Here is a 6,190-nt window from a genome sequence, read left to right as displayed (position 1 = left end):
CAAATACATAGCAAGTACATGTGAATTGATGGAAGTCCCCTTCAAAGTGTATCGGTCACAGAGTAAAATGCCGTGCTAGGAATTTTGTTCCTACCCTGGAAAACTGTTGTGTTGCTTAAGAGGGTGAAAGAGGGAATGTGAGACTGTTACAGGGTCTCTTATTGAAGGAAGTGGCTGATACCCTACACTTTGGAATTTATTGATTTTATATGTGCCTGTGTCATTTTGTACTATTTTTAATAACGAATGAGAACCTAGTTATCATATTACCATATACCATTACTGATGACATGAGCTCCAGTATTAAATACATATCTTCATATATGGGCACACTCATTCTTGTTTTACTGGTGAACACTGTTGTTCTCACAGTCAGTTGCCATGGCATTGCATGCCTATATTAATAATGTATGTTAATAGGTTGAGGAATGTAACTGCACATGCTCACAGTTGCAAATAGAACATTTATACATTGGTCTTTAATTACAAACAATAATTTACTGTTTCCTGGCCTTTTGTCAGAGAACTTAAAAACCTTTGTTCTTTTTAGGAAGCATTTTAGGTAGGGCCCAATAAGCACAAAAAAATACATTGAGGATTGCAGTGGCACCTTGGGATAGGAAGATGCGGGTGTGGTTATGGTTTAGTGGGGTAAGAGATGAAGGCAGGATCTAGGTGAAGTGATTTGCTTGGAATTGCATAGCAAATTTTATTTTTGGGGTTAAAATAGAAAACAAATGTCTTTCATCCAGGCTAAAAATTGCAAGTCCATCTTTTTTTCTGAATTGAGTATGCTACCAATTTATCCACAAGCTAGGATGTTTCTGTCTTTAGCTGAAACAGACAGCCCTATAGAAAATGGAAAATGAGTCTTCACTGTTTCACTTGAAGACTGAAGAGAAACAGGTTCACTTGATAAGCATAAATTCACTTCTGTGACTGATTCCTAAAGTCGTGTGCTACATATTTCTTTCATCTTGAAAAGCAAAGGGTAAACCGGCAAGTGTTTGTCCTGCAAATAATCTGACTGAATTCAAGATGAATTGTTTGGTCCAAAAGAACCTGCTGGACCACAAAGCATCCAGAAAAGTCTTATCAGTATATTTGATGTTTAAATCCCGAGGCTTGTTTATGTTTTAACACTTACAGGCGCAGTGTCAGTACAGCCTTGAAAAGTTCAAAGAAATGACATGAAATTTTTTAAGTGTTAGGCAAATATTTACTGGTCATCAGATATCTTTAGCCAGCTTGAGAAGTCAGATGCTTTTAGGACAATCTCATGCAAGCTATTTTAGGATTTCTGCATTGAAGTCCAGCTCTAGATCTAGTCATGTTTAATTTGAAAGCATTAAAAATACTAATTTTATTTTATTTTGCTATGAGGTATAAGCAGCAAGACTCAGTTTTGGATCCAAGGTTCTCCACAGCTTTATCCTAACACCCCTGATGGATAGTTTTTGTGACATTTTCCATCCCACAGGGAAAAACTTTGCCCTTTTCTAGCTTCCTTCACTCCCAAAAAACCTACCTGGGAGAAGTTCCGATAGGACAGTGGTGATAAAGAATGTGCTCAACATGTCTTGGAAGGTACTTTTCACCTTGCAGGATTGTGTTCATGATAAACAAACAGCAGTCTTGGTTTAAAGAAGCAGTAAAGTCAGCAGCTTGTACCGTCTCTGCTCCATTGATTTTCTCCCCTGATACTGGCCCACAGAACCACCCCTACCTCTACCCCTGTATCTATTAAACAGCTTTTTCTAACTGATTATAGCCTGAACTTAGCACATAATTTGATGGGTCCTGCAGCTGCTCTAGGTTGTAAGCTCACGAATTTGCCGGCCCATCGCTAATTTTTATGAAATATCAAGGAAATAAAAGTAGTTATCAAAAAAGAGAAGACCAGGAAAATTCTTCCTCCCCCTTTCCTATTAGAGCAGAAGACTGTTTTGTCTTGGCGTGGCTCACAGCATCAGAGGGTTATATTTCTGACAGCTTACTCAGCAAATGAACAGCAAATGAACATAAGCTGTCAGTGAAATAACCACCTGGTTTGTTGTTCAGAGGTAACGTGTTGAGAGTTAACGTCTACTGCTTGGGCATCTGTCACGGAGGACATGAAGCTCCGCAGGGATGGCACCGCCTTACTGTTTTGCAGTAAATAAAGAGGATGTTCCTGTGCTTCTCATTCTCTTCTCCTCTGCACCCATCCTGCAACTCAGCTTCCACACTGAAGGAAAAGTGACTGCAGTGAAGAGCAGAGAAGGAGAGTGGAGGTCTGGAAAGTGTCACTTTGCAGACTACTTTTTCTCTAGTCCCAGGAACTATTTCACAGTCCAGCTGAATTAGCTTTATGTGATATATAAATTTTTGCTTATGGAAGGAAAGATGTGCTTTTTTTGTGTCTTCTTCAAGCCTTTGTCATAAACATGATGATGCATGGATAGAAATTGTGTTCATAAGCCCTGTGTACAATCAGGTCTTCAAACATTACCCTCTCCATTCTTGTAGTGGCTCCTGCTAGTGCTGGCTGCCTACAAAATGTGCGTAAAGCCATTTCTCAGCTATTCAGGAATGCTGTCAGCAAATGATAACATTGCTTATGGGACAGCAAAAATAAAAGTTACAATGCCTGACCAAAAGCTGCCATCTCAGAGAGGAAAATTGCAGTGCAATTTCTCAAGCAGATGGATGATAATCTTGGGTGGTTTTGTGTTTAAAAAAAAGAGTTATTTAATTCATCAAAGACATTGTTCCTGATGACAGATGTAAGGATGACAGTGGACGTCATGTTTAAATTCTGTTCCCACTCCTTCTAATACTGCAATTTCTGAATAGAAAAGTGAAACCAAACCTGCAGCAGTAATAGTAGCTACTTTTTTCAACTGGGAAATGTTGCTTAAACTTCAGGCAGTTTATGAAAGAGAAAAACATAATTTTAAATACCTAAGACATTTCTGAGAGTAAATTCCTTTAAAATCTTTTCTATTGGAAGTGTCCAGTATGTATAGCATAGTGCTCTGGCAAGAGAGGTAAAGAGGTAATGTGAAGATTGTATCAGTTTAGATGGGACATACTCTATTTAATTGGAACGTGATGTAGAACTTGGAAGAATGAAAACAAATTAAGAAAAGATAATGGAGATTGAGATTCTGTAAGATTTCTTAATCCTGAAGTAGCTTTTGAAAGAGAGTAAAGAAACCCTGGTGTCGGAGCATATGCACTATTAAAAAACTCAGTATTGCCAGAATTGGGAAAGAGATGACCAGTTAAGAGAGACTTCTGTGATTATTTGTTAAGGAAATGAACTGTCAGATCGTCTTCATGGCAGGAGTACACTGCCTGAGAGCTAGGAGAGCAGGAGCATATTAACTTTCTCTCTTTTCAGTCTATGACTTCTTGACTGTTTTCATTCTATGTCTCTTCGTGTTATGAACATCAATTTCCACCGCTTGGGTAGGATCATCTGAGAAGCATGCTTATGGGTGATGTGGCAAAACAGCTTTGTGCTCTCCGTGTGTAAGATCTGCTTCCGGCACTTTTCTGCTTGGCTGCTCTCAACAGATGCAAAAGTGGCATTTTTTTTTGCCTTTGAACTTCTAATGCACTAGGCATGAGTAAAAGAAATACTCCAAATACCTAGCAGGTCTTTGTGTGCCTTGGCTTAGCTGCTGATAGCCACGCCAATGTGTGTATTTCTGAAGTGTTAGTAATAATTTTAGGTAGTGGCTTTGCCAGAGAAGACCCCAGTGACCAGGAGAGCAAACAAAGTCAGAAGCTTGGGTGGGACTTCTTGTAAGGAAGGAGTATTTCCTTCTCCGCAAGGGTAAGTGTTTGGGCTGGGGGGGGGGCAAGGGTAACATGATATTTTGTCTGTTGCTTGGTGGTGTGTTTGACCACAAATTGTAAATTACAGGGTTTGGGCTGTAGTCTGTAGTCTGCTTGGAGACTACATGTCCTCAACAGGGCAGGCATTTTGCAACCTGTGGTGAAAAGGAAGTATTCAGCAGTGTTTGCTGGGACTGAGAAGGAAAACAGGCTGACCCAGGCAAAAAGGATGAAAACTCCAAGAAGCCCAAGAGCAAATGAGAGCTGTGGGGGAATGGAAGGATTTGTTCTTTTTCTTGTGCCTACCTTCAAAGACATGGGAAACCCAGGGGGGGACGATAATCACTCCTAAAATAGCACTGAATAAGCCCAGAGCGCTGCAGGGACAACAGAAATGGCTGGGAGCTGGGGCTGTAGGTGTTTCATTGCTGTTGAAGGGTACTATCTGTGGATGAATCCTCAGCTGGAACAGGAGATGTGAAAGCTTAGAAGGGAGGCCTCGTGGGTTCACACTGATACCTGGAGGAGAGGGTGAGCTGCCTATGCAAGCCAAAACTTGTAAATGCCTGTTAGATAACACAGCAAAGAGACTGATCCACGGAAACAAGGACTGAAAGAAATAGGCAAAGGGAGAGAAAGGTTGATGGGTGAAAATGAGAGATGTGGAGCAGGCTTTCTCCAGGGTAAAGCCTAAAGCCAAACTTAAAGTTTTCAAGTAAGGAGGTATGATGTATGTGTGTATGTATTATATCCTGGGAACTGCATTGCCCCTGAGCTTCTCTCTTCCCCTGCTGCAGGAAAATTGCTGCTGGGATAGAGATTAATAGCAACAGTTCCTCAGACTTGTGCTATATATAGCAGAGCTCAAAAATGTCTCCTTCTTACACCTCTGCCGGCCAGCCAGACACCATTTCTACTGAAACAGTGACAATACAGAGGTGGATTAACACAGTAAGGGGCTAAGATACTATGGCCTTTTATGAGTACCCCAGTCTGTACCTGCTTTGTGTCACATCACTCCTCTCCCCACTGCATCCCTTGCTACCAGGCCCACAGCGTGCTGGGGTGCCCACAGAGCCCGATGCGGGGCTAGGAGTCAGGTCTGCTGCTGGTGGAGACTTCTTGCAACCATCTTGCCAAACATGTTTACCGTGAGGTCCCTCCCAGTCTGAATGGTCTGAAAGGCAGATATATCCTATGGTCAGAAAAGGGGAGTGGATAGCCAGGGAACCCATTTTGCCAAAGACCCTCAGTTAGTCAAGGTAGTAAAGATGAGGGCTAGCTAGGAAGACAGGCAGAAGGACCTCAAAATACTGTCCAGCTCAGCAACGAAAGGCAGAGGAAATTCAGAGAAAAGGAAAGTAAAGCAATCCTAACTGTGTGCATTAAAAAAGGGTTCTAGATTTTTATTATTCAGGATATTAGTGTGATTTCACTAGACAGGTGTATCAAAATGGCAGTTCAGTGTTCAGTAGTGACTAAACCAGCAAAATCCAAATGTTTTGGAGTTATTAAAAAGGCTTGGAGAACAAAACATCAGGTAATAATTATGCCTTGTATAAATTTGTAATATCTCTGTCTCCAGAATATCATGTGAAGTTCTGCTTGCTTTCCTTCCTCCACCTCAGGAGGATACAGAGTTGGAGAGGGCTCAGAGAACAGTGAGAAGGATAATCACACAGTTTCCATAGAAAGAATGATTAGGTAGACTAGGAGTCTTTAGGTATTAGAAGAGATGTCTGTGGGAGAGGACAACAAAGATCCATACTATAAAAAAAGCAAGAGAGACACAGAGAAAGCAAATTAGGACTGACTGTAGGCGAGGCCCTGAAAGCACTGAGAAGTGTTAATGGCCCAGATGAGCCCCACCTGAGCTTTCCACAAACCCTCTGCCCATTGGCCCAGGAGCCCTATTTAAGCTCAGGGGTGAGGCTTTGTTTGCCTCTGTTTTGAGGATGGTGTTTTGGGATGGGTTTTGGTCCTGTGCTGCAGGTAGCTTGTCTCCAGTTCTGCCTTTGGTCCTCTATGCTGGACAGACCTTGGACCTACGTGGTAGTCCTGTTTCCTGCTGCTCCTGGATGCTGGACCTGGCTCACCATTTTGGCTTGTCTTTGCTGTTGATGGACCCTGTCACCAGCCTGGCCTTGCTCACTGTGGTTGTCCTCAGCTCCAGGCTCATCTTCCTTTGTGGGTCAGCCTGGTTCTTGCTGCTCACTGTACTTGGGGAGTTGGGTGAGTAGTTTGGAGATGTGTTACTGCATACTTCTGCTGCTTGGGTTCATCCATGGCTGTGTACACCTGTGTACTGTTAGTCAAGATGCTGGCTGAGATGAATGTTTGGTGTAGGCATCTTGGCAACTATTTG

At 42.1% G+C, this 6,190-nt stretch overlaps 1 protein-coding gene across 2 annotated transcripts in view; it reads left to right on the top strand.

The window, feature by feature from the left end:
* The first annotated feature begins 5,791 nt into the window (after positions 1 to 5,791).
* Positions 5,792 to 6,190, top strand: part of HECW1 (HECT, C2 and WW domain containing E3 ubiquitin protein ligase 1) — a 301,696-nt gene continuing 301,297 nt past the window's right edge. For both annotated transcript variants that reach the window (XM_087766783.1, XM_087766773.1), the window contains exon 1: positions 5,792 to 6,057. The gene's annotated coding sequence lies outside the window, so the exon portion shown is untranslated. The remainder of the gene's footprint in view (positions 6,058 to 6,190) is intronic.

This window comes from Nipponia nippon, unplaced genomic scaffold (genome assembly GCF_047370975.1).
Source record: "Nipponia nippon isolate SJK-2023a ecotype South Korea unplaced genomic scaffold, ASM4737097v1 scaffold_1, whole genome shotgun sequence".
NCBI lineage: Eukaryota > Metazoa > Chordata > Aves > Pelecaniformes > Threskiornithidae > Nipponia > Nipponia nippon.
The sequence above is the reverse complement of the archived record's forward strand: the minus strand, read 5'-3'. Positions and strand labels throughout refer to the sequence as shown.